This window comes from Pongo abelii, chromosome 7 (assembly GCF_028885655.2).
Source record: "Pongo abelii isolate AG06213 chromosome 7, NHGRI_mPonAbe1-v2.0_pri, whole genome shotgun sequence".
Lineage (NCBI taxonomy): Eukaryota > Metazoa > Chordata > Mammalia > Primates > Hominidae > Pongo > Pongo abelii.
In genome coordinates, this window is record NC_071992.2 from 21,430,435 (window position 1) to 21,455,824 (window position 25,390).

General features: G+C 40.7%; 1 protein-coding gene across 19 annotated transcripts in view; it reads right to left on the reverse strand.

The window, feature by feature from the left end:
* CSGALNACT1 (chondroitin sulfate N-acetylgalactosaminyltransferase 1) overlaps positions 1-25,390 on the reverse strand; it is a 358,363-nt gene that overhangs the window by 201,280 nt on the left and 131,693 nt on the right. For 14 of the 19 annotated variants that reach the window (XM_024251232.3, XM_024251227.3, XM_063726561.1 and 11 more), the window contains one exon: positions 292-386. The exons of 1 other annotated variant lie outside the window; for it this stretch is intronic. The gene's annotated coding sequence lies outside the window, so the exon portion shown is untranslated. Of the gene's footprint in view, positions 1-291; positions 387-512; positions 1,219-6,794; positions 6,930-25,390 lie in introns of those variants that run through there. 4 more of the 19 variants (XM_024251239.3, XM_024251237.3, XM_024251230.3 and 1 more) reach the window with 4 other exon arrangements.

The window sequence follows — 25,390 nt, forward strand, 5'->3', positions numbered from 1 at the left end:
TGATTGGTTTAAGTCACTTGCCACTCTGAGAAGAGATAAATCCTTAAAAAGTTGGGAAAGTTAGATGTAGATGTAGATGTTACGGCCTTTAAAAAGTGAATGAAAAGGATTCAATGGAACCAAGTAATTGCATTATTTTGGAAGAAGTATCATTATCTTGAAGTAGTAACTTGTTACTAATCAAGCTATTGAAAGTAAAATGAAATTTCATACATTTCAAACATATCCAGAATATTGAACACAAAGCAGACCATGCAAAGGTTTGTTTCTTTAGTGAAAACACTCACTTACCTGGGGGTTCAAGAAGGGAAGGTTAGGAGGTGGCTACATCATTCCTCCTCTGGGTCAAAATTACCTTGGCGTCTCTCCTTGAAATAGGAAGCCAGCTAAAATAAAATAAAAACAGAAGGCAACCCTTGTAAATTTCCATGTCTTAAATGTATGTGGTATTACAAAATGGGAACATTTTAAATCACTTAGTATATAAAATACAATTCATCTGAAAGTATTACCCCGAAAAGCAAGATGGTATTTGTTCTCTCCCTGTTTCAATGAATAAAATGGAAACTATTTGTTTTAAAAAAAAATCAAGGCTTTAAATAGTGATAACCAAGTCTAAAGGTGTCTAAAAATGAAGCTGAACATTTTCACGTGAAAAAGAGCAAATCAAAAAAGCCGACCTCGCAGGAAAGAAACGTGCCCAGCTGCCAGCGAGCCGCTTCCTAACTCGCAGCTCTGCTTCCAATGCTCTGACAGCGCTGAAGTCACACTGGGGTTTCCAGGTTGGGGTCAGGAGGGAAAGTGCTGCCCCCCTCTGCAAGGACTGTGTTCAGCGCCACCACTTAAAAAAAAAAAAAAACGGTTTCATGAAATGAAATGTTAAAAAATAAAAAATCTCCTCTTTTCCCCAGGGAAGGAAAGAGTGCACACTCTGGAAAACGGTGGCAGCAGGGAGGAACGCCCGCCTTGCCGAGGCACCGCAGGGATCGCTGCACAGCGCCGCTGGTGAGGACCGAGCGCATCTGCCCACAGCGCCCCAGCCGCGCCTGGAGCCTCCCGCTTCCCGAGGAGAATGGTGGGCGCATCCCAGGGAACACGACACCCAAGGAGAGGGCGGGCGCGAGTCCCACCGGGTGACCCGCTCCCTGGGGGGGCGTGAAACCCCCAGACCTGCCCTGCCCTGCCCCTGCCTGGAGATTGCGCCTTGCAGGGCGTGACAACGGGCCCCAGCCGTCCCTTCCTTTTAGAAATACCAATGGAGGAAATCGATGTGTCAACTAGATAAAAGCAGAATGGGAAAGAGGTGCAAGCAAAATACTCTGGAATGAAGGGCAAGGGGAAAATACTCTGGAAAGGGACTAAGCCCTTCCGGTTAATTTCATGTCAATAACGTTATCTTCAATTAACCAAGGCACAGTCCTCCTTCCTGAGTTGTTAGGATTTTTATCTCAACTGTCTTTATAATTTGAATAACAGCAAATATCCATCTATACATATATTCGCTATTATATATACACATACATATACAAATATATTCATATATACAAATATACAATTTGCTATTACTGTGTGTATACACACACACACACACACAGAATTGCTCCCATTTCACATGCAGGAATTAAAAAAAAAAAAAAAACCGAAAGAAAGAAAGAAAAGAAAAACAGGCCCAGAAAGCTCCAAAGGAAAATTGCTAAGTCTCAGGTCTACAGACAGCTGGTCCCCAGTTCTTCCATGGGGATGGCCCCCAAACACCTCTCCAAAGGTTTTATCTGACTCATTGACATGAACAAAGTCAGCTGAAGTGTGAGGTGTATCACTATAGAGGTTTAAAGTCTATTTTGTACCCACCCACTCTCACCCCAGTTCACTGTGGGTTTAGTGTTGGAGAGGGTTGCCGACTGCCTGGGGCCAGATCTTGGCCCCAACTTGGTGTCTCTACTGCAGTGCCTGTGCGGCTCTCACCACCCACTTCTGCCTCTGCCTGGCCAATCAATCTATGTCTAAACCGAATTGCAGTTGGCAGCAACGCAGCAATGCCTAAGTGGAATAATCACTTGGACCTGAATCTGAGTTGTTTTCCGTCCTCGACAACAAATAATGTTACTTCAGCGCCTGCAGGCCAAGAGTTGAAATGAGCTTATAATTTGGCTTCCAATCCATCTCACATTCTGACTCCCAACCACTTAAATTTTCTTTTCTGTGTTTTAGCTTGCAGGCAGCAGATCTGGAGGCTGTATCACTGGCATGGTCTTTATGGATATCTTTCATGAATACCCTTGGCCATTTAAGTAAAAATGGGGGAAATCTACATAATCCAAAACCACACTTGTTTTAATAATGAAAACAAATAGACTGTCAGCTGGTACCTCCACATAATCATTAATAATCTAATTTGTACTTTCTTACTCCAGCAACTTGAAGAACTGTTCCCAGTTTTCTCATCTACACACAGTAACATACATCGAGCCCTGGAGTGTGTGGTACTAGCAATACCAAACTGCAGGTTCAGAGCCACGGCATGGCTCAGCTCCTCCCTCTTTTTCCAGTGAAGGAACTTATTAAAAGTCTGCTCTTCAGCTCTGGAAAGTACATGTCTCCTAAGCCGTTCCAAGCATCATGTTCCTCCAGAGAAGAGTCATCTCAAGCTAGTAACTGAAAAATAGAGTAGAAGGCAAACCCACTGCCAAGACCCCCTTGGTAATCAGGGTGGAAGGGGAATAGCATCATGGAAAATTCCAGGAGGTGACCTGCAGGTATACTAACAGCTAATGAGAAGTGGGTATATTCAACTGGACAGACGCTCTATAGGAAGAAAAGAGAAGGAACATCAACAGCACATCTACAATGTGTCCATACACCACGCAAGCTATGTTACACATGAACTCATTCCAACCACAACAATGCTATGGATATGTGCATTAATATTTCCACTTTACAAATGCAGAAATGAGGCTCAAATGTGTTAAGTAACCTACTGGGCTCATACAGGGTGAAGTCAGGATTTTTCGAACTTTCAAAACCAAACTCTACAAAGGAAAGTGAGCCTCTACTCTGTTGACTTTGCAACATGCCTTTACCTACAGGACTTAGCCTTCATGTATGATTCTTTGAAAGTAAGTATGGGGCAGCCAGGCGCGGTGGTTCACACGTGTAATCCCAGCACTTTGGGAGGCCGAGGCGGGCAGATCACACGGTCAGGAGATCGAGACCATTCTGGCTAACACAGTGAAACCCCGTCTCTACTAAAAAAAAAAAAAAAAAATTAGCCGGGCATGATGGCGGGTGGCTGTAGTCGCAGCTACTTGGGAGGTTGAGGCAGGAGAATGGCATGAACCCAGGAGGCGGAGCTTGCAGTGAGCCAAGATGGCGTCACTGCCCTCCAGCGGCGACAGAGCAAGACTCTGTATCCAAAAAAAAAAAAAAAAAAGTAAGTATGGGGCTTACATAACACAGCTGCATGGAAGTGGTGGCTAGGTATATGTGCTTCCAGGAACCAAAGGCTGCCATGTTGGCCTCAGGAACACAGCCCACCCTGATACCCTATAATTCCCTCATAAGAAACCACAATGACAAAAATGCACACTTTCTGAGTATCAAAGACATAGACAATAAGTATGTGCCAAAAGCAAAAACTAAATCCAGGAAAGCAACTGCAGTTAGAGTAGCTACAAAACCTTGCTTTGCCCGATTCAGACAGTGACAATGACATCCCTCTGTCTAAATTCTTATGTCAGCCTGGCCAACATGGTGAAACCCCATCTAGACTAAAAATACAAAAATTAGCCGGGCATGGTGGCAGGCACCTGTAATCCCAGCAACTCGGGAGGCTGAGGCATGAGAATGACTGGAATCCAGGAGGTGGAGGTTACAGTGAGCTGAGATGGTGCCACTGCACTCTAGCCTGGGGGAGAGAGTGAGACTCTGTCTCCAATAAATAAATAATTAATAAATTCATTCATTCATTCATTCTTGTATCCAGGTCTCAGTCCCCTCCCCTGTCCTCCAATGCCCAGTATGTTCTCCAGAGCTTGGCACAGAAAGTGAGGATTCCGACTGAGCATTATGGAAGAGCTCATGTGTCATCACCAGCGTCAGTTACAGTAAAAAGCGAGTAAGAGGAGGAAGGATGTGCGTGACAGCGGCTGAGAAACCATCCATGGAAAAATCCTACACTTGGTTCTGGAAGTTTTTCAGTTGGGATTCTAAAGATTGGGAAGGTCTACCCTGACCCACCTCCAAAGAAACAGAGTTTGGCAGACATTAATTAGCAGTCCCCTATACATAAACCTGCTTTTAATCATGGTAAAAGAAGCCTACCAAAAATCATCTACTGAAAAGAGCAATTAAAAATGGTGAAAATGAGTACATTGAGATCAATAATATTTTAACCATCTAGGAACTCATCCTATTTAATATACAACTAATAAGTGAAAGTTCTCTGCATTTTAATGTCCAAAGGGCTTCAAAAACACAATGGATCCAATGGTGTGAAAATATCCATCCAGCTGCCTTAAGTTCCAAGGCTTACTCACCTGCATCTATTTAAAACTTTAAATCTTTAGACCATCTAAACCATGTCTGTGTCAGACACGCTGATTTTCAAAATGTGAAAAATAAAAAGGCTAAAAACCCTCTTCACCATCAGCATGCCTGAAATAACAAATGAAGAACACCACGAGATGAGATGTGTGTCTGCCAACTAAAAGTTCCCAGTGAGATCTTCTTTGTGCATATGTGGCTAATTTTATATATACACAAAATTTATATTTAAATCTTAATGGTAACTTTTTCATTTCTTTAAATCAATGAACTCCCTTATGATATGGCACTGGAAGATAGAGCAGGGATAGGGTCAGGAACTGTACAGCCAACTTCTAAAATTATCATCTTTCTCAAGATATGTCTCAGAAAAGAAAGGCCTCTTGGATGTCACACATGATAAATTGTGTGTTATTATACAATATCCTTAACCACATTCCTTCTACATTAAATAATTTTACTGCAAATAGTATGTTTTAGAACACAACTGATTTTAAAGGTCATGAGTTCTTCCCCTAAAAGATTACTTTTCTGTTATTTTGTCAAATGAGAAACAGGATCTTGGTGTCCTGGTCTTAAGACTACAGGATGCAGACTCAACGGAAAGATATCTATTTTTAATTCCTTTTTCATTTTAATCCTTTCACTCAAGTGGGTCACCCTGATTTTCTTCACTTCAATTTCTTACCTCAATAAATAGAGATAATCTCAGATAACAAAATTATGCTACTAAATTACCTGAAGTCTCTTTGAAAAGGTACCAGTCCATTATTGCCTTAAAGGATACCAAATATTATTTTCCTTATACTTTAAAGACTTACCAAGTGTAGCCGGGCACGGTGGCTCACACCTGTAATCCCAGCACTTTGGGAGGCCGAGACAGGTGGATCACGAGGTCAGGAAATCAAGACCATCCTGGCTAACACTGTGAAACCCTGTCTCTACTAAAAATACAAAAAATTAGCCGGGCGTGGTGGCGGGCGCCTGTAGTCCCAGCTACTCTGGAAGCTGAGGCAGGAGAATGGCGTGAAATTGGGAGGCGGAGTTTGCAGTGAGCCAAGATTGCACCACGGCACTCCAGCCTGGGCGACAGAGCGAGACTCCGTCTCAAAAAAAAAAAAAAGATTACCAAATGCCTCCAAAGCTCACCAGTATGGACCCTACGTGGTTTGGAGTTGAACTGTTTTCACAGTGTCAACATGGGAACCACTAACATAATCGACAATGAAGTGACTCCCATCACAAGCTAACTGGAGATATGAATGATAAGCTATTATAGCATAAAAAAGCACTGACCAATTTAGGCTGGAAAGGATCCGCATTATAACCAGTCTCTTGAAAAGAAAGTAAATTGCTTCTGTTTGTCATTGGCTGTGAGACCAATAACACAATCTTTCTCCTCAATCAGTGAAGATACAGACGGTTGATGGACCTCTGTAAAAGAGCTATTTTCCAGCAAACAGTCTGCAGTGCCGTAGTTACACTCCACATGCAACTGTTCATTTTATTAGACACCCTTTTCCAGTAAATCCTTCTGGGCTGGCCTTGCATTTATTAGACACTACAGCTGCTCAGCTGGTGCTAGATGCCATCACAGAGCCTAATGAGGCCTGAACAGTGTTTCAGGGATATCAGCTGCACTTAATCCTGTCCAGAACACAACATTTGGCTTTTCATCTTAAATGAGTTACTGTGAGATCTCAGGCAAGTTCTTAACTCCTATGAGTCTCCACTTCCCGATCTGTAAAATGAAGAGGTTGGACTAAATCTGTGATTCTCGGTGAGGGAAGATGATCTTTATCTGTTGTCTTCTCACCCTTAGCCAAGAATCCCTGTGTGTAAGAAGATATGTTACAGATGGTAACAAGCTACACCGACAAATGATGAAAATGCAGACAGCATTGAGACTTAGATGTTAAGACTAGGGAAGAGAAGCTTAAAAAGAGAACTGCTGTAACGCTTAAAGTTGTAGACTTCCAGAGTATAAAGATTTCAGCAGGCTAACTGATAAAGAGTAGACAATCAAATAGAACAACCATGGTTACTTCATTAGCCAAATGTCACCTCTCATTGTGGCCTTTCCATCTCATAGCTGGCTGAGTTAGGCAGGCACAACCCTTCATTCAGAAAAGTAAACTCACCCCCAAAGATGATACAATGATCAAGAATAGCTCATCTAGGATGCATGGTTCCAGGCAACAGGGACACCTATACAGGGCAGCCCAAAAACAACAAATTATACATTCCCACACCTTATACACCAACACACCTACTCCAACACAACAATCGAAGTAGCGGTATGCGGAGGGCAGAGGTGTGTCGTTCAGAAATGCCAAGTTCAGTCCCGGTTCTGCCATGAAGTAATTGTGTGACCTTGAGCAAGTCACCTGCAAAATCAAAGTATGGAACAGATCATCTCCAAGTTACCTTCCAGTAGAGAAACTGAACTGACTTTTTCTCTTTTTTTTTTGTTTTGTTTTGTTTTTGAGACGGAGTCTCGTTCTGTCGCCCAGGCTGGAGTGCCGTGGCACTATCTCGGCTCACTGCAAACTCCGCCTCCTGGGTTCACGCCATTCTCCTGCCTCAGCCTCCCAAGTAGCTGGGACTACAGGCGCCCGCCACTACCCCCGGCTAATTTTTTGTGTTTTTAGTAGAGACAGGGTTTCACCGTGTTAGCCAGGATGGTCTCGATCTCCTGACCTCGTGATCCACCCGCCTCTGCCTCCCAAAGTGCTGGGATTACAGTCGTGAGCCAGCGCGCCCGGCCCTTTTTATTATTCTAATAAACATCTATGTGCTACTAGAATCTCCACAGCATCTTTAAGGTCACTACATGCATCTCCATTACTGGCTCAGTTTTTAATTTACCACATTCCCAGCCTTTTCGGGCAAAGACAACACTTAGGACAACTGCCCAGAACACAAGTTTGAGATGCAGAATGAGTAAAGTTTGTTTTCTCTGGCTTCTTTACAACTCCCTCTGGCTAAATTCTACCCTATACTCTGCCAAGTCTCCGTATTTCTGGCACTGAGGCTTGATCTATAGTAGTCATAGGGCTGGTGACACTGTGATAGATAAAGAAATTAAATCTTTCGCCAAACTTGAACAGGCATTTTGAATGGTAATTTTTATCTTCTTCCTTCCCAGATGCAGGAATGTCAACAGTTGAGAGATCACTATGATGAAGGTAGAAAGTCACTGCAAAAATGGACTTGCCTCCCAAATGGTCTCTCATTATCTTGCAAATGTATTACTTTTGCTGTATCAATTTCTAAGTTTATTTTGTGTTACGCTCCAACTGCAAGGGAATTGAGAACATACTGTCCACATTTTCCAGAAAAGACTAACGTTAACAGAATAAATCTTTCGCCATGAAAATGAAAACTTTGTGTAAATATTTATATAATTAAATTTATTCAATCAATCCATTGGGTTAGGCTGATGGAAGGATGTTTTTTTTTTTTTATATTGAGATTGAGGGAGGCAAGAAAACAATTCTAATCTCAAGATTCAAATAAATAAACAGTAATATTGTTTGTAGATGTCATTTAAAAAGATGTATGCATACAGAATGTAAATGGGTATTGCCCTCAGGGATCCTACAATTGCTGCATATTATTTGCTATGCATACTAGATAATGAAGTTTAAAAATATAAATGGGAAACACAGATGTTTCCTCAATAAATTTTTTAAATCATTTCAATGTGTTTTTCATTCCACACCATAGCCAGGTAAGCAAGACAAGGGTAAACAGTTAAGAAAGAAAACATCATTGGAATACTCAGCAATAAAAAAGAATGATCTATTGGTACGCATATCAGCATGGATCGTAATTATGCCAAGGGAAAGAAACCCAACAAATAGAACACATACTGTGTGATTCCATTTATATACAATTCTAGCAGATCGGTGTTCACCGGGGGATGGGGGTTGGGGGATGAGAGGGGCAAAGAAGGACCCAGAGAAGCAGGAGGGTCAGATTACCGAGGGGCACATGAAACCTTTTCTGGGGATGTATATATTTTCGATTTTGGTAATAGTTTCATATGTGTATACATATGTCAAAACAAATCAAATTACCTGATTTAAATATGTGAGTTTATTGTGTATCAATTATACCTTAATAAAGCTATACAATGGGGAAAATATCTAAATGATACGGAAGGGACGTGCTGGGACGGGAGGAGCATGGTCCTTTTAAATAATATGGAAGAGGCCGGGCACGGTGGCTCACGCCTGTAATCCCAGCAGTTTGGGAGGCCGAGGTGGGTGGATCACGAGGTCAGGAGTTCAAGACGATCAGCCTGGCTAAGATGGTGAAACCCCGTCTCTACTAAAAATACAAAAGTTAGCCGGGCGTGGTTGAGGGTGCCTGTAAACCCAGCTAAAACCCCGTCTCTACTATAAATACAAAAATTAGCCAGGCGTGGTTGTGGGTACCTGTAACCCCAGCTACTCAGGAGGCTGAGGCAGGAGAATTGCTTGAACCAGGGAGGCGGAGGTTCCAGTGAGCCAAAATTGTGCCACTGAACTCCAGCCTGGGCAACAGACTACGACTCCGTCTCAAAAAAAAAAAAAAAAAAAAAAAAAAAGAAACGGAAGAGGGGAAGGGAAGCGCTGGGTAGAGGTGAAGGCGTGGTCCCTGGCTAGGGTTCCAACCCCCACGGACCTCGGTGAGGACAGGCATTTCCTGCCCAAATGTTGCATTTCCCAAGACCACCCTGGCCTGCCACAACCCATCCTGTGCCTATAAAAACTCCCGAGACCCTAGCAAGGCAGAGACAGGGGCAGGTGGACATCGAGAGGAGCACATCAGTGGAGGAACACAGAGGCGCTGGACGTCCAGAGGAACGCACCGGCAGGCGCCAGCAGGCCACCAACCAGCAGAAGCAGAACAATGCAGAGTTTGGCTGGGGCAGTCCGAGGAGAGCCCAGGCCACTGAGTGGCCCAGCTCCCGAGGAAAGCCCTCCCACTCTACCCACTTCTGACTTTCCCTGAGCTACTTCCACTCAATAAAACCTTGCACTCATTCTCCAAGCCCACATGTGATCTGATTCTTCCGTACACCAAGGCAAGAAACCGGGATACGGAAAGCCCTCTGTCCTTGAGACAAGGTGGAGGATCTAACTGCTCAGGTTAACACAAGCCGCCTACAGATGGCAAAACTAAAAGAGCACACGGTAGCACATGCCCACTGCGGCTTCCGGAGCTGTCAACATCCACCCCGAGACGTGGGGCCGGAGCCCCATAGCCTGCCCTGTATGTCTGCCCTGTCTGTATGTCCCTCTAGAGTTTTGAGCAGCGCGGCACTGAAGCAGCGAGCCGCTCCCCCTGTCGCACGCCCTGCGAAGGGGACAATATAACTTTTCCCGTTTCAGAAAAACAAGGCATAGTTAAAATTGTGAGTAATTAAGACACCTGTTTTATGAAAAGCTACAGAAAATATAAGCTATACTAGACACAGGAGACTACCAGAGGCAGATTTCAGGATCAGGGGAATTCAGGAGGTTTCACAACACTGCAAAAGTCATTCTGAGCACCGAAAGACTGTGCCTAGTTAACATTCATCTCCTCCAAAATATATAGTTCTCATTTCCTTCAGATTTTTTTAAGGTAGCTGGGATTAGAGGTGTGCACCACCACACCCGGTTTAAGGTTTGACAGAAATAGTTATAACTTCCTTCACAGTAGTAAAAATAGCTAGCTAGCATTTATTGGGCACTTGCTGTAAACCATGTCCCAATCTAATGGATTATCCTATTTATTTCTCACCTAAGAACCTAAGAGACATGTATAATCCTGACTCTCCATATTACAGATAAGGATACCTACATTCAGGAACATTAAATAACTTGCTTAGTGTCACCCACCACCCCAGTGGTGGAGCTGGGATACAAACCCAGGTGGTCTGAATGCAGAGTCGAACTCTTGAAATTAAACTTCTGGCCCTCTTCTTCATAAACAGGATCCTGTATGCTGACTCATACCTCTGATGGCTTAAAGAGACTCTTTCTTCATTGCATAGCTACATTTCTAAGTCTGAACGCTAATCTTTTGCATGGTAGCAGCAGAAACGGTCAGTAGTAAAGTGATGGCGGAAGGCAAGGGGAATTATGGCAGGAAAGAAATATGACCGGAAATCAAAAGAATTGGTTTTGGTCATGTCCTCACTGATGACTGTAAACGTGGGCAAGCCATGTCTCCTGCTTGGATCCGTTGCCTTTATGGTGAAAATTAAGGATTTGAACTAATTGATTAATTCTAAGACTCCATCCAGCTTTGTGATTCAGCTGGTCCTCTTTTGAGGAATACTTCCTGCATTTTACAACTTGGATTAAAAATTCTCCTTGGGACCAGCATGGTGGTTCATGCCTATAATCCCAGCACTTTAGGAGGCTAAGGCAGATGGATCACTTGAGGCCAGGAGCTTGAGACCTGCCTAGGCAACATGTCAAAACCCTATCTCTACTAAAAATACAAAATTTAGCAGAGCGTGCTGGCACATGCCTGTAATTCTAGCTACTCAGGTGCCTGAGGCAAGAGAATTGCTTGAGCCTGGGACGAAGAGGTTGCAGTGAGCCAACATCGCACCACTGCACTTCAGCCTGGACGACAGAGTGAATCTCTGTCTCAAAAAAAAAACTAGTTGAAAAAAAAATTCTCCATGAATGTAATACATTTCAGATACACAGCTTTCTTCATCCCCTCAAACACCCAGACACCTCCCCATCCCTGCCATATCTTTCAAGATTCTTCACTATTTCCTCAAGATCATCTATTCACAAGGATCAGCCATAAAGGCCCAAGAAAAAGGAGGACGGTCCCGCAACCAGTGACTTCCCTGTTCTGCTAGGCACTCTAACCATCTTTTTCACTTGATAAGCATGCAAGAGTTAATTTGGGCTTTCAAGGGGTGAAAAGGAGGCAGCCCCCACCCAGAAGCTCATTCTGTTTTCCTTGTGTAGCTTCTGACATCTGAGATGATCCAAAGTCCTACTACGTGGTGGCTAAAGTTGCGAGATTCCGTTTATTTCTAATTCCTATTGGTTCTTTAAAGTGGCTATTCTCTCTTTGCACTAAAAACACATCATTTTCTGTTTTTAAACGGATAGATTTTGTGACCCTTTGGGGAGACATAAAAGCGAGACAGCAACTAAATAAGGCAGTAGTAAACCATTTCAGCATCTATAAAACCTTCTCCTTTATCACAAAGGAAAAGAGGAAAAGCAGCTGGAAAAAAAAAAAAAAGCACAGCTGACAGGGAACTTGATATCTTTAAGAACAACTTCTCTCATGAATTTTCATCTCCATATTTTGGGGTTTCCACTGAATTGAAAATTCTTTCCAGAAAAACACTTCTCATGTGTGATAACTACTTTCACAATACATTGGTGAGACAAAACTCTTAAAAATTTCAAGGCGTATCATGTCTATTTTTCTATAATTCTACCTATATTTCTGCTCTTTATTTCTGTTCTGTATTTTACATACTCTCACCTGTTTTCAAAAACATCCTGTTCTAGCTCAGAACATATAATTTATGTTTTTATTTAGTACTTTGTTTTTATTGAGTCATTTAGCAATTATTCTATGATAAACCAAAAATTAAAATATAGATCATCCCTTTCCTACATCAAACCAGATTTACAAAATTCACTTCTAACCTTTATCATTGCACAGACCTGTTTTCTTTGGTTGCGTTCACCATGCGCACACTATTTTCTAACTTTTTGCTTGATGTCTCCATTTATCTACTGAGTCCAGATATCTGTCACTTTGAATGGTACAATATTCCATTGTTTCGCTAAAGCAGTTCAATTAGCCATCTTTCAGCTGGTTGTTTCCACACATGATTATAACCCAGTCAACCATTTTTAAACAAATAAATTTTGTTTGTTCCTATTGGAGGTCTTTCCTTAGGCTATAATCTGAAAAGTGGGGTTAACACATTTAAGACCATAATGAGCCCCTGTGACTTTTATTATAAATCACTTTTATTATTACAAATGGCTCTCCAAAAGAGGTATTAGCAACTTGCAATGTCACCAGCAAAATTATGACCCTACCTTTTTCTTCACAGTCTCTTTCACACTGAGATTTCTGGGCTGTATTTATTTTAGGGTGATTTTATTTGGGGAGAACACTTGTATACCAGTGTACATCCAGTGGTTGAGGACTCCTGAGTTAGGGAAGTCCCAGATGTCAACTAATGCATTAATTATTCCTGAGAGGTGATATTTAGAAAAACGGAGTTTCTATGATCAAGTGACTCTGGAAAATGCTGTGTTAAAGTTAACAAGTTTCATTGTTGTGGAATATCCCAAAGACTTTAATCTACTAAAAGAATGATGTAGAATCTTTTAGTTCTTTGAAATCTGTCACATTTGTGTAATACTCTTAATGCCCCCTTTTAAAAACATGTATTGATCACCTATTATATGCCAAGTGCTTTATATGCCTCATAACTCATTCAATACTCCTGAGTGCCTGATAAAGTCATCATTACAAATCTTACTTTTACTAAAAAATGAAAAACTGAGACTCGAAAGGCTAAATAATGTATGCAAAATTCCAAGGCTAATATGTAATGTCAGGTTTCAAACTCATTGTCTACTTTTTGTGGATTCACCATTATGCCACCCTGCCTCATAATACAATGTTTAAACATATCGTCACTTAGCCAGTTTCTGTTCTTCTTTTTGGTGGGGTGGGGATGTTCAGTTTTCTAGTTTTCCTGTTTACTGAGTTATCAATACACAGATGAGTAAAATACAATCATCTGAAAGATACAGCTCAATGAGATTTTACATATTATACCCTTCTATAACCATCACACAGATCAAGATACAAAATTTTTTTTCATCAGCTTAGGATATTTTCTTTTTCAACAGAGATTGGTTTTATGCTTCTCATTCTATATAGGGCCTGGTACTGAAGTTCTTCAGATAGGTGTTTAATAAACTCTGATCAGAGAAAGGTGAAACTAGAAGTGACATCATAGTCTACGTGTTCCAAACTCTTCAATTTACAGATGTGCAAACTGAAGGCAAGAAGGAAAGTGACTAAAGACGCAACAATTCAGAACATTCCTGCTACACGGTGCTGCCCTTGCTGGCCACTGGCTGGTTACTTGTACACATTGTACTGCAGACACAGTGAGGGGTAACCAGAAGACAGGATGCGTAACAGAGAAAGAAGGCCAGCTAAAGAGTTTTGCATGGATATTTTAATTTTAAACAAGTGTTGAAGTATCCAAAAGGTAAAATTGGTGAAGAAATGCTCATCAAACTGACTTTAATGTAAAACACTATTTTTCAACGTAAAAATATCAACACACTTTGCGAGGTCGAGTGGGTACTTAAGTTCAGGAGTTTAAGATCAGCCTGCTCGACATGGTGAAACTCCATCCCTCCTAAAAATACAAAAATTAACGAGGCATGGTGGTGTGTACCTGTAATTCCAGCTACTTGGAGGTTGAGACAGGAGAATCAGTTGAACCCGGAAGGCAGAGGTTGCAGTGATCCCAGATTGCGCCTCTGTACTCCAGCCTGGGGGACAGAGTGAGACTCCATCTCCATCAATCAACTGATAAATAACACTTTCCAACCAAACGAATTTGCCCTTCCAAGTGGTGTCCTTGGGAGGACAGACACTTATTCCAAGAATGCCCTGTTGCTCATGACTTCTTTTGAACCCTCTCTTTGAGATTAACTTCAGAGCTACTTTGAGTCAAACAAACCAATTTTATTTTTAAAAACTACAAAATCAGCACCAACAGAATAGGTACCAGATGTGTGTCTTCCAAATCTTAACAAAAATATAATCCATACAACTAAAGTAATAGAGAATTATAAGAAACATTTAAAGTAGAAAAATTTTTCCAACTGGAAAACATATTAGACCTATGAAATGTGATGAACATGAATAGATTAAACATCCCTAACAAAGACAAAGATTCTCAACATCCAATTATATGCTGTTTACAAGGCACACCTAAAGTCAAGTGACTCAGAAATCAAAAACAAGAAGAGGAGCAAGATGTATCCAGAAAATGCAAAGAAGAAAAGATGAATGACAACATTTATATCAAACAATCCAGAATATGAATCAAAAGACCATTTAAAAGGACAAAGAACATGTGGAAAATGTCAACCTCATTAATAAAAATTTCATTTGTATGAAGAAGTTTTAATTTATCAAACAGGTATTTTAATTATAATACTTTTATCATAGATGGTACAGCCAAATGGGCATATCCATATCATCAACTCTCAAGAAGACAATAGGAAAATGACCAAGACACTGTGGATATACATGATTGAATGAAATGCACCCATTAAAAAAAAGTTTCAAAATACATTTAATGACGTGGCAATGTTATCATACAATACTAGGCAAAAGAGGAAAGGCACAAAATATATATAGTAGGACCTCAATTTATCTTAAATATTCATATGAGATATTTTTAAAACTAGAAAAAGAAATACTCTGGTTAAATTAGGGAAGATCTTCAGTTATTTCTCTATGCTACTTGTTCCTATTTTTAAAAAAGAGAAAGCCTCAAGTCTAAGATAAAAGAAAACATGGCATTAGAAGATGCAAGTCCAAGATAAAAGAAAACATGGCATTAGAAGACCCAGACAACTACCATCCCCAGGTACTGATGAGGGGTCATAGAAAAAAAAAATTGTAGAATCCTGACCCTCCTGTCACCTTCAGGCTCCAAAACCCCATGATTTTTATTTTCATCCAAGGACTGGCTAATATTTGATATAGTTTAGACATTTGTGCCCCCAAATCTCATGTTGAAATGTAATCTCCAATGTTGGAGGTGGGGCCTCCTGGAAGGTGACTGGATCATGGGGGCAGATTTCTTATGAATGATTTAGGACCAGTCCCATGGTGCTGTCCTTGCAAGATCTGGTTGTTTAAAACTGTGTGGTACCTCCCCCATCACTCTCTCTCTCTCTCTCTCTCACTTCTGCTCTCACCATGTGATGTATCTGCTCCTGCCTCACCTTTCACCTTAAGTAAAGGCTCCCTGAGGCCTCCCCAGATGCAGAGCAGAGGCCAGAGCCATCCACATACAATCAGCAGAACTGTGAGCCGATTAAGCCAGTGGTCCCCAACCTTTTTGGCACCAAGGACTGGTTTCGTGGAAGACAATTTTTCCACGGGGGTGAGGCAGTGTTGGGGAAGATGATTTGGGGATGATTCAAACTATTACACTTATTGTGTACTTTATTTATATTATTATCACATTGTAATATATAAGAAAATAATTATACAACTCACCATAATGTTGAATTATTGGGAGCCCTGAGCTTGTTTTCCTGTAACTAGACGGTCCCATCTGGGGTTGATGAGAGACACTGACAGATCATCAGGCATTAAATTCTCATAAGGAGCTCACAACCTAGATCCTTGATATGTGCAGTTCACAATAGGGTTCACACTCCTATGAGAATCTAATGTCGCCATTGATCTGACAGGAGGCGGAGCTTAAGCAGTGATGCAAGTGATGGGGAGTGGCTGTAAATACAAATGAAGTTTCGCTCACTTGTCTGCCATTCACCTCCTATGGGGCCTGGTTCCTAGCAGGCCATGGATGAGTATGGGTCTGTGGCCCAGTGGTTGAGGACTCCTGAATTAAACCTCTTTTCTTTAAAAAGAAATACCTAGTCTCAGGTATTCCTTTATAGCAATTCAAGAACACTCTAACACAATGTTTAACCCGAATGTAGACTGTATTCATTTTTTCTTTATTCTATGCTTTCCAAACATATATTACTTTCATAAGCAGAGTAAATTAATAAACATAAAAATACAGTTCAATTACCCATTTTGTTCGTAAATCTGTCCTACAGAGATATAGATTTACCAATGCTAGAAAAAAGAATGTGCCAAGTGCCCTAGGATAATTCTGAACAAGAAGTTCCAAAAATATTTTAAGCGAAGGCAGACTCATGGGACTAGCTTCCCGAAGTATCTTCATTGAATTACTTTGCATTCATTTTAATTTATATATTTTGACATGTTAGGATATCTTAAAATAAAATTGTGCTGATTTATGTTAACATGTCATTTAATTAATACCTTGAAGGAAGAATAGATAGGCTTTTAAAAGAGGAACTTAATAAAAGTCATTATATTCCTATATGCTTTTTTATTTTTTAGAGACAGATTCTCTCTCCATCGCCCAGGCTAGAGAGCGGTGGTGTGATCATAGCTCACTGCACCCTCCAACTCCTGGGCTCAAGCAATCCTCCCACCTCAGCCCCCAGGTAGCTAGGATTACAGGCCCTTGCCACCACTTCCAGTTGATTTTTTTTTTTCTTGTAGAGATGGGGTTTCACTACATCGCCCAGGCTGGTCTCAAAGTCCTGGCCTCAAGTGGTCCTTCTGCCTCACCCCCGCGACAAAGCACTGTGATTACAGATAATATTACTGCAACTGGCTATGCCTGTATGCTTCAAATGAGATTTGTACTCATTATTGCTGAGAAATAATCAGATTCCAGGTTGCTCAGGAAGATCTATGTCTCCGCAAAATATATACCCTGAAAATTATGACACAGAGGACTATGTACTGTGGCTGTAGGGCTGGCATGCATAGACCTAAGAAAACCTTAGTAATCGGCGGGGTGCGGTGGATCATACCTGTAATCCCACAACTTTGGGAGGCTGAGGTGGGTGAATCACTTGAGGTCAGGAATTCGAGACCAGCCTAGCCAACATGGTGAAGTCACAACTCTACTAAAAATATAAAAATTAGCCAGGCTCAGTGGTGGCCACCTATAATCCCAGCTACTCAGAAGACTGAGGCAGGAGAATCGCTTTAACCTGGGAGGGGAGGTTGTAGTGAGCCAAGATCATGCAACTGCACTCTAGCCTGGATGACAGAGCAATATTCCATCAAAAAAAAAAAAAAAAAGAAAGAAAGAAAAAAAGAAAAGAAAACCTTAGCAATCATGGCACCCAGCTTCTCACTGTCCTAGAAACCACAGTTCAGAGGCGGGACATGACTCTCCCAAGGCCGGGGCTAGCACTTTTTCCAGGCACAGCTGCATCTCTAAGTGCCTTCTAAATTTCTCCTTCCTGCTGGATTTACATAATGTAATTGTCATCATCGTCCATTTTCTTCCACACTGAATTCTTTACCGCTGTAAGAGAAGAGAAATTTTAATGGGATGAAGGGCAGATGATTGAAAAGGCAAATCTCTCATGCCCGCTTCCTCCAGCATAAATGCACGTGTGCCTCAGAACTGTCAGGCTCTATGATGGGGCTACAAACCCTGCCCTCCTAGAGAAGTCACAGATTATTTCCCCCGCCATAAATCAGAAGACAGTGGGCTATGAGAAAGCATGTACAGGGCGCTACAGAGGAGCAAAGGGAAGGAGCATCTAATCACATGAGACTACTCAGACTCAAATCTGAGTCAGGAAGGGCACGTAGGAGTGCAGGTGAGGTAAGAAATGGGAGACAGGAAAAGAGCATTCTAGACAGGGTAGGGGGGACCCTTGAAAAAAAGCACAGACATGAGAAAGCATGGCAGAGTTTGGGACCTGTGAGGAGCACAATATGGCTGGAATTTCAGATGCCTACAGGAATGTGGAAGGGAGTGAGTCTACAGAGAAGGCTGGGAACCTCTGCTAAGGGATGGAGCCATGTCCTAAGTGCAATGGAGTCACACAGACCATATTTGTGACATAGTTTTAAATGCTCATTCTGAGTCCATGATGTGGCTGAGCTGGAGAAGTGAAGACCGGAGGTGTGGAAACAAGCAGAAGGTTCCAGCAGTTACCCAACAGAGAAGGATTGGTGCCAGACTAATGGCAGGTTCAAGAGACATTCTAGGCATAGAGTCAGGGCTCAGTGATTGTTCTTACATAAGGTAAGGAAGAGGAAGGAGTGTTTCCAAAATTTAACTTTCTTCTTGTTCAAAAAACAGTTTTGAACTGTTGAACAACATTTGTGTCACAATAACAAAATGGTCCTGTCCTCAGACTTTGAGTTCCAAATACTGAATAAACATTGATAACAAAAAGGGAGGCAGAGGCCAATGAGGTTACTTGAGAGATAAGAGAGTAACATCAGACTTGTTGACAAGAGGCAGTATCATGCAGTAGTCATAGTGCCAGATTAACTCGGGCTCGAATCCCAGCCTGGTCACTCGAGACCTCGGGCAAATTATCCTTTTAAATTCTAGTTCTCTAATTTCTAAAAGGAGGAGAATAATGGGACTACCTGAAGAGATTAACCACAAAGCTTCTACAAGAAGAAAGCAGGCTAGGCGTAGTGGCTCTTGCCTGTAATCCCAACACTTTGGAAGGCCAAGGTGGGTCGATCACTTGAGGCCAGGAGTTCGAGACCAACCTGGCCAACGTGGTGAAACCCCATCACTACTAAAAATACAAAAAAATTAGCCAGGAGTTAAGGCACATGCCTGTAATCCCAGTTACTCGGGAGGCTGAGGCAGGAGAATTGCTTGAACCCAAGACACAGAGGTTGCAGTTAGCCAAGATTGTACCACTGCACTCCAGCCTGGGCAACAGAGTGACACTCTGTCTCAAAAAAAAAAGGGCAAAATACTGTGTCTGACCTACAACGAATATTCATTAAATCACTATCATCATTCAGTACAGAGGATTTCCAAGGGCTGGAAAAGAAACTTTTTTTGTTTGTTTGTTTGTTTTTTTGTTGTTGTTGAGAAAGGGTCTTGCTCTGTTGCCCAGGCTGGCTGGAGTACAGTGGCATGATCATAGGTCACTGCTGTCTCGACCTCCCAGGCTCAGGCAATCCTCCTACCTCAGCCACCTGAGGAGCTGGGATGACAGCATCCACCACCAGACATGGCTGATTTATGTTTTTATTTTGTTGAGATGGGCGTCTCACTATGTTGCCCAAGCAGGTCTTCAACTCCTGGCTTAAGCAATCCTCCCACCTTGGCCTCCCAAAGCACTGGGATTACAGGCATGAGCCACCATGCCCAACCCCTTTTATAAATTTTAAAAAATTAGCTTTTATTTTTAAGATATCCTCAGTTATGGGTAGTGGGTGAGAAAGAATATTAACACTCTGGTATGTAGCCGTGGACTGAAAGTTATCAGATGATCCTTCTCAAGTCCAACCAGGAGCAACAGAGGGAACATGGATGCCTCAAGTGGGGGCTATGAGTTACTCTCACACCCCAAATCTGCTAGAAGAACAGTGGGAAGCAAAAGCTTAAAAGCTGATGTTACAGTAACAGAAAAGTCTTTTAGGCAAAAGGAAGAGAATCATCTATTTTGCATTCTAAATAAACAGAAACTTAACATTGTAAATATGTTGTGAGAAGTTAGAGGCCTTGCTCATTTTTACAAAACTGAAAAATGAACAACTAGTCTGAGTTCTTTATCAAGAAAACCATAATAAAGAAATGAATACTAGAAGTAATAAAGAAGTAAATACCGTATTTAAGTTAGTGACGTCTATTCAATTTTCACCCTAGGATTCTTAAGAAAGTCATTCGATACAATGATAAAACTTTTACCTGCAGTTTTGAAGGAGTGAGGTCAGGGGTGCGCTGGTAAATGTTTAACAACCAGCTCGATGAGGGGTGAAAAAAACCCTGCATATCTTGAATTTTGTACACAAAATTCAAGTGAGCTAGGAATCTGTCCCATATCCTAAATTCCATATAACTAATTGATTTGTTGATTTTTATAAAATTATTGTATCTCTAGAAAACCTATGTTTGCATATGATGAACAAGTGTACTTCCAACAAGCATACTTGTTGATATTTTCTTCTAATAATATATTATTAGGAATAATGACCAGGCACAGCTGCTGTTATGTGTAATCCAAGCACTTTGGGAGGCCAAGGCAGGAGGATTGAGGCCAGGAGCTCAAGATCAGCCTGGGCAACGTGGCAAGACCCAGTCTTTACAAAAAAATATTTTTTTACATTAGCCAGGTGTGGTGGCAAGCACCTGCAGTCCCAGCTACTCAGGAGGGTGAGGCAGGAGGATCTCTTAAGACCATGAGGTTGAAGCTGCAGTGAGCCATGATCACACCACAGTACCCCAGCCTGGGCAACAGAACAAGACGCTGTCTCTAAAAAAATAAAAATAAAAGAGTAAAACAACACTTCATTCACTCATCAATGGCAAGAGTGATTCCTTTGCTGAGTCAGATAATCGTTTCTGAATATGAGAATATTTTCCACAATTTTTTGTGCTATTCACAAAATGCTACAGACAACAGATATTATTAAGTTTAATCTTCAATTTTCTTCATCATTTTCTTAAGCCACACAACAAACAATAACTCAAGTCCTGGTATGTAGTCAATACTTCCATAAAGTAAGTAGCCCATTGTGGCCAATTTCAAGCTACAACATGAATGCTGGTTAACAGAATTTGGAAGAAAAGCACAGTGGGACACGGTTATGTAATATTTTTATAATACAGGTATAATGCACTCCATTGTTTCACATTTACAAAAATTCTCAATGTCTTCCTCCAGGTCATCATTAAAATTTGTCCTTATTTGTTGAACTTGACTAAACACGGTGGTTGTTTTATTGTTTAGGGATCCTAAATATATCGATGTTTGAATGCTGAGATGTAATTCCAAGGACTATCTTTATTAAACTTGGCTACAATTCTATGTAATGACTTCACTCAGTAGTGTACTTGACCCAGATCTTATTGGTTCATGAGAGACAACTATTAAATTTTCAGGAATTTTACAAGCCAGTTGTTAAATGTAACCATTGTTTAAAAGAAATCATATGAACTTATAATTAAATTATATTTCAAAACAAGGATTAAATATTCAAGATTCATCCCTTCCCATTCATATTACTACATTTTACTGTTACCTAGAAGTTATTCAGGATAGTAGCATATAAATTTGAAAGGGGTATAAATGGAGTTAAAGTATTTTAAAGCCCTTGCATTGTCCAGGAAGTGGTAAAAGTACTAGTTTATATTAGCCTTTAGTAAGTCAAAGATAAATGCACACTCTCTAAGGTAACCACTAAAAGAATGTAACATAATGTGTAATTAACAAGCTAATAAAGAGGGGGAAAATCAAAAAGTAATACTTAACTGAAAATAAGGCAAGAAAGGAGAAAAAAATAAACAAGAAATGGGTGAGAAAAATAGAAATTAAATAGTAAGATGGTAGATTGAAAGCTAAATCTGTAATTCTATTAAAGGCCAATAGATACCCCAATTACAAGACAAAGATTGACACAGTAGATAAAATTAAAGTATGCTGCTTAGATGACGGGTTGATAGGTACTGCAAACCACCATGGCACATGTATACCTTGCTAACAAACCTGCACATTTCACACATGTATCCCAGAACTTAAAGTAAAATAAATAAAAAAGAGGCATACCTTCAACATAAGGATATAGAATGTTTGACAGTAAAGGGATAAAAAAGATAGGCAAATACTAACCAAACAGAAACTGGGAAAGCTTAATCAAACTAGACTTTAAGGTAAGAACCACTGTCATCAGATTGATATAGCAATTCTAAATCTGCACGCATATAATAACATGTCCTTGAAACAAAGAAAAAAGTGAATGAATTAAAGGGAGAAGTAATAATAATCCTTAATCATAGATATTTTAATATACCTTTGTCTGGGGTTCACAGAGGAAACGGGAAAAACAATCTGTGAAGATATTTTGAACAAAAATGTTTCTATCCTTTTACTTTTAACCTCTCTATAACCTGAATTTGAGAAGTCAATCTTATAAACAGCATAAAATATCCTGTCACATTTTTTAAGAATTGAACAATACTATTAACACTCTTCAATACTATATGCACCAACTGTAGAATGTGAATTATTTTCAAGAGTAAATAGAATGTTTACAACAATTAACTACATGCTGGGCCAGAAAGCAGTACTCAGCAAATCTCTAAGAATTGAAATTACACAGAGTAGGTTCACAGACCTTAGTAAAATTGAGCCAGAAATCAATAACAGAAAGATGACTGGAAAATCCCCAGGTGTTTGGATATTAACCAATAAACTTTTAAATAATTCATGAATCAGAAACTACTTAGGACCTATTGATAATAAATCCTTTCAGAGGGGAAATCTCTAAGCCAGAATGGGCTTTTTATCTATTCATTGAAAGTGGTGAAATAATGGTCCCTCTTAATGATCTAATGACCTAAGATGATTTCTCTCTTGTATTAATGGATCATGTACTTAAGCCTGTACCTACGAAGGAGGCTCATCTTATAGGTCTAGAAGATCACTGGAGGCAAACGGCTAAATATTTTAGATCCGGTCCCTGGGCAGCTACTCCATGGAACACAAGAATCTTCTATTTTACAATGAGCAATGGCATAGTAAGTTTTGTGCCAAACCCTTTCTTTGTCTTTTCTTCTAGTGCCCAGCACCATTCTCCCAGTGGTAGAATGCCCACCCTCATCCCTAGACTATTTGGACCACCTCTTCAACAGTGTAGCCCCTCTGAGATTATCTACCATCCACTACCTCTGGTTCCTGATAGCTCTTATTGTCAAGGGATTATTATCTTGACTTTCACCTGGCTAAAAGACCTGCCTCTGATGTTTGAGATTATCTACATAAAACCCACAAAAATATTCTGGATTTAAAAAATTTTGTATTCTCCAACCAATGAAGATCTCATCATGCTTTTGTCTCCTACTGAACTACTTACATGTCTTAATGTACTTTCTATAGCTAGTATAAACCATAAAGCATTTAGAACATAGAACAAAGATAATATTCAAAAGATAATTTTAAGTGTTTAAAAATAGCCAACACAGTATATTAATTGGAATAATTAACACTAAGTACTGCACACATGCCCCCAAATCTCAGTGGTTTAAAACAACAAAGCTTTAGTTCTCTTTTGAATTACTCTGATGTGTTAATGGAGTTTGAAGTCTCCCCCAAATGGTGACTCAGAGGATCAGGTTACTTCCATCTTGTACTTTTACCATCTTCTTTTTTTTTTTTTCTTTTTCTTTTTTTGAGACAGAGTCTCGCTCTGTTGCCCAGGCTGGAGTGCAGTGGCGAGATCTCAGCTCACTGCAACCTCTGTCTCCCAGGTTCAAGCGATTCTCCTGCCTCAGCCTCCTAAGTAGCTGGCATTACAGGCATACACCACCATGCCCGGCTAATTCTTGTATTTTTAGTAGAAATGGGGTTTCACCATATTGGCCAGGATGGTCTCGATCTCCTGACCTCGTGACCCGCCCGCCTCGGCCTCCCAAAATGCTGGGATTACAGGCATGAGCCACTGCGCCCAGCCGGTTTCACCATCTTCTTGCTTCACTGTCATCCTGCTATCACCCAGCTAGTAGATACAGCAGAACAAAAGATAAGTCTAATCAATGACTGAACCATCTCAGCCAGGAAGGGACACGAGTCAGTTCCATTCACATTCCATTGGCCAGAAAGAGTATCACGACCCTACCTAGATGGAGAGGGACTGTAAATTTAGTCTTCCCAGTGACCAGGAGGGAAGTGGGGTGGTCTGTGACACACATCATGCTGTCTCTTCCTCCAATAGGTATCAAACTGCAGTCTATTAAGGAGGAAGAAAAGAAAGGAAATAGCATTCACTGATTTGGGGTACCAAGTTTAATGCTACAAACTAGTTCAACCATTGTGGAAGTCAGTGTGGCGATTCCTCAGGGATCTACAACTAGAAATACCATTTGACCCAGCCATCCCATTACTGGGTATATACCCAAAGGATTATAAATCATGCTGCTATAAAGACACATGCACATGTATGTTTATTGTGGCACTATTCACAATAGCAAAGACTTGGAACCAACCCAAATGTCCAACAATGATAGACTGGATTAAGAAAATGTGGCACATATACACCATGGAATACTATTCAGCCACAAAAAAGGATGAGTTCATGTCCTTTGTAGGGACATGGATGAATCTGGAAACCATCATTCTCAGCAAACTGTCGCAAGGACAAAAAACCAAACACCGCATGTTCTCACTCATAGGTGGGAATTGAACAATGAGAACACATGGACACAGGAAGGAGAACATCACACACTGGGGCCTGTTGTGGGGGAGGGATAGCATTAGGAGATATACCTAATGTTAAATGACGAGTTAATGGGTGCAGCACACCAACATGGCACATGTATATATATGTAACAAACCTGCATGTTGTGCACATGTACCCTAAAACTTAAAGTATAATAATAAAAAAAATGCTACAAACTTCATACACGCTGTGTTTAAACAATAAGAAAACGTAAAACAAATGTCTTTCTCCTCATTTTATACATGAAGAAACTGAAGCATAGAGCTATTATGTAAGTAAATTAAAAAGTCAGGAGTTGACTCCAGGTCTATCTGACTCCAAGACCTGTGTTTCTCTTTTATCATCCCAGGTTTCTCAAAACGTGGCCCACAGCTCACTTCTATCACAGTAATTTGAGGTGCCTGAGCCTCATACCATGCTTACTGAATTAGAATATCCAGGGCTAGAGTAAAGGAATCTGCAGTTTTAACAAGTTTCCAAGGTGACTCTATACTATAGCGGATCATGCTGTCTCTGCAACACAACAGTGAAATTCTAAACAATCTCTTTAAACAAACTAGAAAATGTACAAATAAGAAGTAAGATTCAGTAGACTTAAGAGGGGAGGCCTTAGAGCAACTAGAAAATCCTACAGAACAAGGAGTTTGAGGCTGGGGAATTCATCCTAAGCCAGTTAGTTTCCTGGGTAATCCTGAGCAAGTCACCTAACTTCACTTAACCTGTCCCCAAAAAGTCTACATTTTCTCCATAGTAAAATGTTGCAATCAGGCTAAATAATCTCTAAAGC